Here is a 12,491-nt window from a genome sequence, read left to right on the forward strand (position 1 = left end):
AGCATTAATTCATGTGAAATCCACCACATCGAATCCAGAACCCCAACTCACAGATGATGTGAACCAAACTGCAAACCGGATAGATGCACGTAGAGAAAATGGGTGGATATGTAAACATTGTGCACACAAGTGAATTATCACCACTCAAGCGAATTAGGTTCCAAGATCATTAACTTGGACTCATAAACACGATCTTGAGTAGTTGCTAATCCATGGCAAGCTCACCATAAACAAGAGAGATATAATGAAAAATGGAATGGTTTTGTTTATTCATGAAACAAGCTTTAAGTAGCTCTATAGCCGTGCACCAATACATGTGGGATAATTCCACATTTTCCCTCTTTGACTCATACGGTAGTACTTTAGGAAAAAGCTCACACTTTACACACTATAGTACATTGGTTAGTTTATTTGTGGGGAATCTCCTTGTGGAGTTAGAATTGAATTCCAACCTCGGGCCAATATTGAGATTAATTTGCAAGGTGGGGCTCTTTCCACCTTTTCCATTTCCCACTTCCCTGCTCTCTGTGCCTTCTCTCTACCTACTAATTTTTGTTGTACGTCTCCCTCTTCCTCCTCTTTCCTATGTTTCTCCTCAGCTCTTTGATTTTCTTTTCCTCTCATGATTTAGATTTAGGGTCACCTGGTACTACCTTTGGAACCATTTTTTTAATACAAGGGACAAACCTTCGCGAGACATAGTCTTGATGGTTGATTGAACTATAGGCTGCGATATGAAGCATGGTATTTTCTCATCAAGAAGAGCGCTCGCATAGTCTTGTTCCACTCTTCCAAGCCTTTGTAGAGTAGAAAGGGATTGGGGATCCAGAAGAGGTGTGTGGGTGGCATGATTTAACGGTGGTAAATAATCAAAAATCTCCCGCATGGTTGTTTGATCCTTTGTTGATGGTTGGGGAGACTATGGGCTTTAAGAGCGGATTGTGATTGTTGGTTATCCATTGGTGGAGGTTTTGGGACCTCCACATGAAGGAAGGTTTTTTACCAAGGCACTAGGATTCATGTTGATACTCCGATAATGGGCTACTTGAAAAGAATGCCTACTAGCTTGGGAAAAATGTTGGTCAGTGTTTATGTCAAGTGCAGTGCACCTGTCAGTGTGCAACAAGTCTTTGGTGAGCTTATTATACAGGACATCATATTGTGGAACGCAGTGATTGCAGGATATGACCAACAGAGATGCAATCACCTATGCATGCATTTTGAAGGCATGTGGCTCTACCCAAGATGCTGATATGGGCTTAAATTTTTGCTTTGATATTGTTATCCAAGGCTGTTGCAAAAATTGTCGTGCTTGGCAATAACTTAGTCCACGCACATCCATTTTCTCTCGCAACACCGCCAAGCAAGCAACAATAAAGTCTACACAAGAAAAAATGGAGAGCAAGAGAATAAGTCTTTCTTTTGTGGTGTACTTCATAAAGAACAAAAAAGTGCTTTTGAAGCTTCCATTTCATCTCTTGGAATACTCTGACTGTGGGATATGCCCAATAGTTGTAGGGCAAGGAAGCTCTGGGCTGTTTTTAGCAGATGCAAAGAGAAGGCAGCTCTCCAAATGCAATCACCTATGATTATATCTTGAAGGCATGTGGAATTATGCAAGATGCTGATGTGGGAAAAATAATTCACAATGATATTGTTTGTTAGGGACCGTTGGAAAAACTACGTACTTGGCACTACCTTGGCATGTATGCCAAATGTGGTACACTTGAGAAAGCACAAAAAGTGCTTGATGATCTTACTGTTTGGAGTGGTATCTCTTGGAACACACTGATTGTAAGATATACCCACCAATCGAGACAGGGCTAGGAAGCTGCAGGATGTTTTCAGTAGATGCATAGCGACAGATACCTCCAGATGCAAGCACCTACGCGTGCATTTTAAAGCCATGTGCATTGTGGCTCCTCGCAAGATGTTGATATGGTCACAAAAATTCATGATGATATTTTTAGTCTGAGGCTATTGAAAAGAGATTTCGTGATTGTTGGTCGATGTGTGCCAAATGTGGTGCATATGAGAAAGTATAAATAGTGCTTGAGGAGATTTTTGTTTGGAACAATGTCTCTTGGAATGCACTGCTATTGCAAAAAATTCGCATGATTCAAAATACATTGGTCGATATGTATGCCAAATGTGGTACACTTCAAAAAACACAAAAAGTGCTTGAGGAGATTTTTATCCGGAATGTTCCCTTGCAGTGCATTGATTGTGGGATGTGTGTAATAGGAGCATGCTAGAAATCTCAAGGCTGTTTTTAGTGGATGGAAAGCAAAGGACTCTCTCTAGATGCAATCACATATGCATGCATCTTGAAGGCATGTGGATCTACGTAAGATGCTAATATGGGCATAAAAATTCACATTGATATCAGTGGTTGTCAAAAAACAATGTCATTCTTGGCAATGCCTTTGTTGGCTATTTGCTAAATGTGGTGCACTTGTTTGTGTGTGTGTGTGTGTGTGTGTGTGTGTGTGTGTGTGTGTGTGTGTGTGAGAGAGAGAGAGAGAGAGAGAGAGAGAGAGAGAGAGAGAGAGAGAGAGAGAGAGAGAGAGAGAGAGAGAGAGAGAGAGAGAGAGAGAGAGAGAGAGAGAGAGAGAGAGAGAGAGAGAGAGAGAGAGCTACTAGTAGCGCCTACTTGATTACCAAGGTAGAAGAGAGAGAGAGCGTTTGGCTAATTCTATGCTCTAATTGGAGTGCAACTCTTTGTAACCTTCAAGGCCTTCCCTAAAGAGTGCAAGTTAAATGTGTATGTTTGTGTGTGAGCCTACAAACGGACAAAACGGTAGATTCAACCTTCCCTGTGAGCAAGAACATCAAAAGTACTACAGGTATTGGCAAGCATGATAGAAAAAGTGAATGCAATAGTCCACATGTTGGCAGAAGTTGTATAAGGGATGATGATGGAAAAATACACACCAGTGGCAAGGTGGTAGAACAACGAAGGGAAGGTTTTGGAGTTGATCCATCCAAAGTTGTGCTTTGATGCATATGACCAGTACCAATGGTACACTTATATTCCATATTTTGATTCTTCTTATGTGATCTCAAAAGTAATTAGAAGATATATTTCATCATATATGTATTTCTCTCTAACGTTTTTTACAAAGGATTCCTACTTCTCAATCTTCTCTGTGAGGACATGCTCAACTTTGCTATCTAGTTCTTGGCAATGTCACTAAGAAGCACTCAAGATTGAACCAAGTGGCTCAGGATTGAGTGGAATGGGAGCTGGTCTCTTTAGACAGCTATTCCAGTGTTAGAGTTCAGAGCTACTAATTATCTAGGCAGTTTGGTTAGTGAGGACTGGAATTAAGTACTGGACTGAAACAAAGAGTTGAACTAGAATAACGTACTGGAATGGAAGACACAAACCAGAAGATTGGGAATGGTATTATAGATTCAGATCAATAGTACAAAGATAATCAGTTTAGTGGACAACAAGCTTAAGCTTAGATGAAGTCTTAGGATTGATTACAGGAGTAAGTGATTACAGAATTGAAAACCAAAAGCTTAGCAAGCTAAAAGTCTAGTTCCTAGAAACAAATCCAGTTCAATAGCTATAGAGTGGTGATCTTGAGTAGACTGTCTTTGCCAATGTGAATGGCTGTCATATCATTAGAAGTCAATGTCCACTCAGGCACCCTTTCTAGTAGCTGAAATATTGCTGGGATGAACAGGTAGTTGGCACAACTCTTGATCATGAAAAGAATCCAGCTTCCAGTGCTGAACCATCTCCCTGGCTCCTACATACAGCCTTTGGAAGCATTCCAAATCAGAGATAAGAGTGTCATCCTCAAAATACTATCTAGTAATATGAGCTGTTGATGCCTTAATCTCTTATTCAGTGTGATGAGTTATAAAGAGTGTTGTTCATCAGCTTCAAAAGATTCAGTCACAACTTTGGCTTTTCCTTTGCTTTAGGGAATGTGATGTGACTGGTGTATCGGAGGTTCTTCAATGTTTCCCTTAGTGTGTTGGTCACTGCCTTGTTGATCATCTGACCACTGGATTTTTTTGTCCTGAGCAGTACCCGAATTGCCTTTGTTTGGTCCACTGCCCCTAGTTGCAGATGATCCTATAACTCTAGATCCTCAGGTTGGGTAAGGAGGAGAATCGTCATCATCTTCAGGCTTGTCATCCCCTTCCTCCTCATGTTCTTCTTCATGCTCAAACTCCTCTTCATTATCATGTTGCTTACGGATATGATCCATAATGGCCTCATTTACTAGGGTTGTATTATATTCAGTGATCTTATCTTGTAGATCACTCTGAATAGTCTCCATGAGTGCCTTCAAATTATCCATATCCAGGGATACTTTTCCTTGTGGATTCAGGTTATCAACAAGGTTTCTATATAAGTATATCTCTGCACAAGGGAATCCTTTAACACAATGTGGGTGGCTAGCAGTTCTTTGAAATTTGCACTCTTCATACATAACAGAGTTTGAAATCTATCAGCATCTCTCAAATAATCTTCCTTCTCTTCAGTCAATCACTGATTTTTGGTTTCTAATTTCAACATCTTTGTCTGTAGCTCCTTAATTGTTCGAGTTGACTGATTCTTAGCAATAGCATACTTGAGAGACTGATCAAACATTTTGCTGAAGTTCTTGAATCTGATGCTGGCTGCTTCCCAATTCTTCTTTCAACCTAGCAACTTCTTCAATGGAAGCTGACGCATCCATCATCTGTCCTAAAGAATGGACAATAGTGTTCCATGATGCTTGGATGATCACCAAGCAATCATCAACTACTATTGCTCAATCAGATTCAGTTGGCTCATAAACCATGACTATAGCCATATATGGTAATGTTGCCAAGTCTGGTTTTTGAAGTACCAATCAGCCTTTGAGAGGGTTATTCTGCAACTGTTGCAACCGATCCTTTTTTACCACTGATAAAGCCAGTTCACTAAAAGGAGACTTGGTAGCTGGGTTGGCAAGTGCTTTGCCCTTTCCTTTGCTAGTATCAGCTACCACATGTTCAATTGTTGCTTCTTGCTGACTTTTTCCAGTGTTGACCTATTTGAGTCTGCTCTTCGAGCATTGCTAAAGTCTGGCCTTCAGAAGATTTTTCAGTGGGCATAGGCTGGACTGACTCTCAAGTTTCTTCAATAGAGTAGTACACTTTTCTAACAGAACCTTGGGTTTCTTTGAGCTATTGGCCTCAGCCTGTGCGACCTTCCTCTTTTATCCAGTGATGACTAGTTGATTACGTGGGTCCTCTTCATCTGAAGATAACTCCACATTGGTGGTTACTAGAATAGGCTTACGACTCCAAGCCAACATTTACCTGGGTAAAGGCCTCTGGAGCAGTATCCCATTACAAAAATTGCCAAACATACCAAGATTTGAATACACTGTGTGACTTCAACTTAGCAATCTGTTGTATGAGGTTGTGAGATAAAATTTGGCATAGATTGATTTTGGCTTTATCATCCAACCTTTTTGACAACAGCATTGCAAACAGTTTCTCAAACACATATGTCATATTTTTTTTCAGAGTGACAGCTTCTGCAATGAACTTGTAGGGTGAGGGAACATCCAGCGTAGCTATTGGAATCCCTTGCCCATGAGCCTTCCTTTCTTTCTAGCTGCTTCATCTTCCTTAAGAGCCAAACTGAATTAGTTTACAGATGTTGTGCTGGGCTTTTTCTCGTTGGGCAATCTGAAGACATAAGCAATATCTTCAGATGTCACTATTATTTTGATTCTGTTAACAGTAGCACTATCTTCATTAGCATCAAAAGAATTGAGGACCTGTTTAATAATGGCTGTGTCAAAATTAAACTTTGTAGCCTATACTACCACATGCAGACCCCATAATTGCAACAACGATTCTGCCTGCTCATTAAACACTATCTGTGTATCTTGCTGGAATGAGTGCTAGGGAAGCCTAAATAGAAGAAATGACTGCTACAGTCTCATCCACTGTGTCCTGCATCTTCTTTGACATTTTCTTAAGACCCATACATTGCGATGTGAGTGCGAACCTGTAAAGGAAGAAGACTTACTTGTGTATGCTAAACCACAATGAGGTGTATCAGGTAGTGGTAGATATAGGGACAAGCAGAATCTTTGGCGAGGAGGTTTTAGGTTGGAGCAAAGAGTTCTCGGAGCTTGGTGATGGCAAGTGCGTGACAACAGGTAGTCGTCGTGCAAGAGACTTGTGAGGAAGAGTGCCCACACGCCTCACTGTTATACATGCACGCACCATAAAAGCTCAACTACTTACCGTTCCTAGAGTGCCCCGGTGGTGATGTGGCACACATGCATTGGCCATTTTGTTCCATAATCTCTTTAATGATTAACACATTCATTCCAGTTGGACCTTTTTTTCATAAAAATGGGTACTGATTCTAAAATTCCACTGGCTCTGTCACTGGAACTAGTTTGTCATACTGAGTCTTTACTGGTTCTGATACTGGGTTGACATGGAAAAGGTTTAGAATAGCCAATTTTGACAATCGCTGGTCATCAACACTTGGAATCGTTACCATATACATGTGATAGTGATGTGTGTGGACACACTAGGACCGCCGGGCATTTTTCCCCTCTTTAGGAGGTTTTTTCTCCATGCATTGTATTTATACGCCCATCCCTCTAGGGCTATCTATCTTTCCATTGCATGCTAAGAAATACACTCTCTATTGTGTGCCTTGAGCTTCTTTCATCTTCTCCAAGCTGTGTGTGTTTTCCTGCAACCCTAATTCCAACAATTGGTATCAGAGTAGGTTGCATCCTCCCGGGATTAGTTGCCAACAGCTCTAGTACATGCCTGCTCATTTTCTCCAATTTCAGTGAGCTTTGGCGAGCGCTCATAGGTCGACGAATTTTGTTGGGTGAGCTCATAGAGTTTTGTCTGCTCAGATTTTTGATTTGGGCTCATTTCGGCCTGAGTTTCCACTACAAGCAGTACTGCACAGGCTATTTTGTCATTTTGTGCAGAATTTTTGTTAGTGTTGTTTTCTACATAACAGGTGCCTTAGAGTCTTCTACGGTTTGTGCTATATAGCATGTGTTGTTCTCGCTTCATTTCTCCTCTTTTCTGACAGTTTTCACATCAGGTGCAACATTTACCATGACTGACAACAACACAAATGTGTTCCAGATGTTTGCTTGCTGAGGACAGATTGGATGGGGACAATTACCCTATGTGGTCCTACATGATGCAACATGTTCTTGTGTCAAAGGGCTTTTGGAATATTGTGCAGGGCATTGATGTACGTCCTGATTCTGAGGATGTTGGCGATGTTGAGGATGTTGCAGGTCTTGCTGCACGGATTGCTACTATAAGAGTTGTTTTGCCTACAGCAAAACAACTTGTTTTGCCTACGGCAGAACAAGCTCGTTGGGATGTAAAGGATGCACATGGTCATGCATTTATTGCATTGTCTGTGAAGCACACCATTACTCCTCACATTCGTTCAATGAAATTTGCAAAACAGGAATGGGGTATTTTGGATGGTCTTTATGCAATCGCAATGAGGCTAAAATTGCATTGCTAGGTAAAGAGTTGGAGTCGAAGATTATGCATGAGGAAGATGATATGGACACTTTCCTTGCTAGTGTCAAGGATACCAATGAGAAACTTATTTTTTCACGTGAAGTCATTTCAGACAGTTCCCTTGTGCAGACTGTTCTTGATGCCTTACCAGATTCTTACCAGACTTTTGTTAATACTTGGAGACTTATGACCCAAGGAAATCCTGAAGTTGTCAAGTTTGATGCATTATGCACATTGCTGTTGCAAGAGTCACTTTCCAAAAAAAAAAGGACTAGATAGCGTGCAATTGAACATGCTTTTATTTCTTCTCAAAGAAAGGGTGATAACACCAATGCAGCCACTTCTTATGGTTCTGCTGCAAGTGGCAAAACTTCTGTTCCCAATGCTTCTGTTGGCAGCACTTTGTCTGGCAATTCTGGTGATAAGGGAAAAAAGAAGATGCATTGCCATTATTGTAAATCTAACGATGACTTGATCAAGAAGTGTCGTAACTTGAAGGCCAAAGAGGCTAAGAAGAAAGAGGGTGGTTCCGCTGCAAATGCTGGTTTCACTACAAATGCAGCCACTGTTGAGTTTTCTGTGAAAGGAGACTGTGATGCTGATGTTGATGCAGAATGGGATTTTAGTGTAGAGTGCACTTACAATCTTGCTGTCCATGATGCATGCATGTTAGTTGCTGCCGATTTTCATGTGTGGTATTTTGATAGTGGTGCTACAAAGCACATTACCTCATATCTGAATTGTTCACCTCTCTTGAGTCTATCCCTCATGGGAATTCAGTCACTTGTGCCAACAATGCATTTTATCCGGTTTATGGGGTTGGAAAGATTGTGCTTATTTTTGCAAATGGATGTCCTTTCACACTTGTTGATGCACTTTATGTACTTGGGATCAAGAAGAATCTTTTGTCTGTATCTGCACTTTCTAGACTTGGACTTGTAGTCAAATTTGTGGATGATAGATGTACAGTTCATGATCTCAATTTTGGTGATGAAATTGTTGCATCTGGCGTTTTGTGCCGTGGGCTGTATAAGCTCACTTTGTATGACAATTGCGGACAAAATTTTGCAAATGCAGTAACAGATTCAAGGGCTATTTTAGATAAGAAACTGTGGCATGCACGTTTTGGGCATTTGAATTTTGCCAATTTGCTGTGTTTGCAAAAATCTAATATGGTTGCTTCTTTGCCACCTCTTGAAGCACCTGTCAAACATGTTTGTGAAGGTTGTATTTTGGTAAGATGCAGCATTCAAAGTTTCCAAAGGATGGTACTATTAGGGCCACATGCAGGTTGCATCTTGTGCATAGTGATGTTTGTGGGCCCATGCAGACTCCGTCCTTGGGCAATTACCTTTACTTCGTGACTTTCATTGATGATTACTTCAGGCATGCATTTATGCTTAAAGTGAAGTCCGAAGTTTTTATGTTCTTCAAATAATTTTTGGCTATGGTTAAAAATGTATTGAAATGTACTATGGACACCCTCCGTTCCAATCGAGGGGGGGAGTATATGTCTCATGAGTTTAATGCATATCTGGCTAGTCATGGGATAAAACACCAATGTACAGTGACTTATACACCTCAACAAAATGGTATTGCTAAGAGGAAAAATAGGTCACTTACAGAAATGGCACGATGCATGGTCAAAAGTCAAACTTTGCCGTATTCTTTTTGGCTTGTGGCCATCATGTGTGCCGCTTATGTACTTAACATCTGTCCTATGAAAGCTTTGAAGTCTATTACTCCATATGAAGCATGGCATGAAAGAAAGCCTTCTATTGAGTACATGCGTGTTTTTTGCTATTTGGCATATGCTTTGGTGCCACAAACACAGCGCAAAAAATTGGATGATAAGGCTGTCAAATGTATTTTTGTTGGTTATGTGCAAAAAGCAAAGGTTACAGGTTGTATCATCCACAAAAAAAGAGTATTTTGGTTTCACGGAATGTAGTGTTTGTGGAAGATTGTGTTTAGCCCTTGCTGTCATGTACTAGAGACAGTAATGTAATTTCACAAGACATTTATGACACTGTTGTCTCTTTTCAGTGGTGGAAGTTTGAACGTAAATTCCAATGAGGCAAATGTACAGCCTAGGGGGGTTTTCAAAAATGTTACATATCAGCCTATTACTAATGTAGATGTTCATGATGTACTTGATGAGGAAAGGACTGAAAATGAGTAGGCTAGAGGTATGCCAAAATGGCTGGTGCATACACTGCATGACAGTAAATTGGATGCACCTTTGTCTAGTCGTACTCGTTCAGGCTCTGGCCATGCATCTTATGCATCAGATTCTTATGCTTTGGCTGTGTCTAGCTTGCATGATGTTGAGAAACCTCTATCTTTTAATGAAGCACAGAATTCAGAAAATTGGATGGCTGCCATGCAATCAGAATATGATGCACTTATTAGGCATGTGCCAACCATCTTCCCTTTTAATTTGCATCATCAAAAGTTTCATCAGACACATTGCCCGATGCATACATATCATCATCATCCCTTGGCTGGTGATCTAAGATTTGATCCTCAAAACTAAACTCACCTTCTTGTTTCTTGAACAATTTGATCCTTTTACCTGCAACAATAGGTACTCTAAGCTCAGTGCCAAACCACCACTTGACCATCTTTCGCATAGCAGAGTATTGGTTTTCCAAGCTACTATCATAAACAAGTACCCAATCTCCATCCTTGATAGCATAAGGCCATAGCCTATGCTTCTCATCAAATGCTGCTTTATTCTTCAACCTTGCCTCCTTGAGCTTTTCTTTGGCCTACTAAATATCTTCTTAACGCCTCTCAAGTTGGAAAATACGTAAAGCAAGAAAATCTTCTATAGACATAGCTACTTCCCATGGCATTTTAGTCCAAGACATAATTGCCTCCTCTGTAGGCATAATGGGTTTTTGCCCATGTATCAATTCAAATGGCATATAACCTGTAACTGAACTATGCATAGTGAGATTAGCCCATAAAGCAAAAGGTAGCAGCTTAGGCCAATCACCAATATGTCCTTGGCATGCTTTTGCTAAAGCCTTAACAATAGGCAGATGCCCTCTTTCACTTTTCCCATTACCGTCTGGATTGTATGTTGTAGTAAGAGCCAATTTGATGCCCAAACAAGCAAAAAACTCATGAGCTTCATCTGCATCTAGCTCTCCTCTATCAGCAGTGATTTTTCGAACACAGCCATACTTGGAAATGACATCTTCAAGAAAAACTTTGCATATAGTACTTGTAGCCTTTGTACGCAAAGCTCTTCCTTCAACCTAATTAGTGAGATCTTCTCTAGCAAGAACAATATACCTCATTTGTCAAACACCCACTGGCATTGTAATCAAATCTACTACCCACTTGTAATGCATAGCTAGTGGATAAGTAGGATGTAATCTGCTTCATGCACTACATTAGAATACTGCTGGCATACTAAGCATGACTCCACAAATTGAGCAACATCTTTCTACATTCCCTTCCACCAGTAGCGGTCCTTAATTTTGACAAAGTTGCCCATACCCCTCTGTGTCCGGCCCATAAGCTTTCATGAAACTCTTTAATCACTTGCTGTTGAGTTGCTTTATCAAAAACAACCCGTTGCAGTATTCCTCTTGAACGCTTTGGCTGCTTCCAAAGATGACCACCTTTATAAAGTATCCATAAGCCTTCTTTCTGATCCTCTTTTACTCTTGATCACTCCATCCCTCCTGCATGGTAAGAGTGCTTAGGTAGCGGCCAATCAAAAGCCATTCTCCATCATACATCTCTTCAGAAAAGACTTCAAAAACACAAGCATGAGTACCACATCTTGCATGTATATGAGAAGAGGTGTAGAACTTTAAGCCCACATCATCACTAGTGGTAAGCATCTCCTCTTCATCTTCATATCTGGCCCTTGACAACATATCTGCTACAGGGTTATCTCTGCCTGCAATGTGACAAAACTCTGGGTTAAGAGACTTAATAAAGTCTATCCATCACAACACTACAATGTTTGGAGTAGTACAATTTGCAATCATCCCTATCAATGGTAAACAATCTATCTCTACTACAACTAAAGCACCAATAAAATAGATTTTGTCGGACCTCAAGGCAGTAGCAACACCCCAAAGTTCTCTCTTGACCTATGGGTAACCTCTTTGACGAGCATTAAGCACTTTTGCTCCAAACCGGACTGCATACCTATGACAATCCTCATCATTTTGACCTAAAGCCCAACCAATACCTGTTGGGCTAGTGTCAATGATTAAGATCACTGGCCTTCCACACTTATAGTCAACCTTTCTCAAGGTAGGAGCCTCGAGAAGCATTGTTTTCACTTTTCTGATGGTGGCCATTGTATGAGCTTCTTCCCATACAAGCCTTTTCCCCTTCCTTAGCAATTGATAAAGCGCCTCTGCAACATGAGCAAAGTGCGGCAATGAAATACGATATAATACACATGCACCCAAAAATCTCCGAAGCTCTGTGATCGATGTGCATGTTTCTTTCATCTTCTGTATAGCTTCAACCTTAGCCGGCGGACTTGGTCGTCTTCCGTCTGGCCCACACATATGCCCCACAATTAAAACCTCTTTAGTAACAAAAATTGATTTTGGCCCTGAAAGTGTCAAGTTTAGTGTTTTCAAAACGTTTGTGACACTTGTGGAGAATCAGAGTGGCAAGAAGCTTAAATGCTTACGCACTGACAATGGTGGAGAGTATGTTTCAAAGGCCTTTTAGGACTTTTGTGAGTCAAAAGGTATAAAACGTGAACTTACTGCTCCTTACAATCCTCCTCAAAATGGTGTTGCTGAGAGGATGAATAGGACCATACAAGAGAAGGTCAGAAGTATGTTGTCTAATGCACAGCTGCCAAATGGGTTTTGGGATGAAGCTGTATCAACAGCTGTTCATCTTATAAATAGATCTCCTAGCAAGGTTTGCAGAAGGATTCAGTGCCAGAGATGGTATGGTCAGGCAAAATGCCCTCATAC

Source organism: Adiantum capillus-veneris, chromosome 4 (genome assembly GCF_014529385.1).
Source record: "Adiantum capillus-veneris isolate H3 chromosome 4, ASM1452938v2, whole genome shotgun sequence".
In the NCBI taxonomy this organism is placed as follows: domain Eukaryota; kingdom Viridiplantae; phylum Streptophyta; class Polypodiopsida; order Polypodiales; family Pteridaceae; genus Adiantum; species Adiantum capillus-veneris.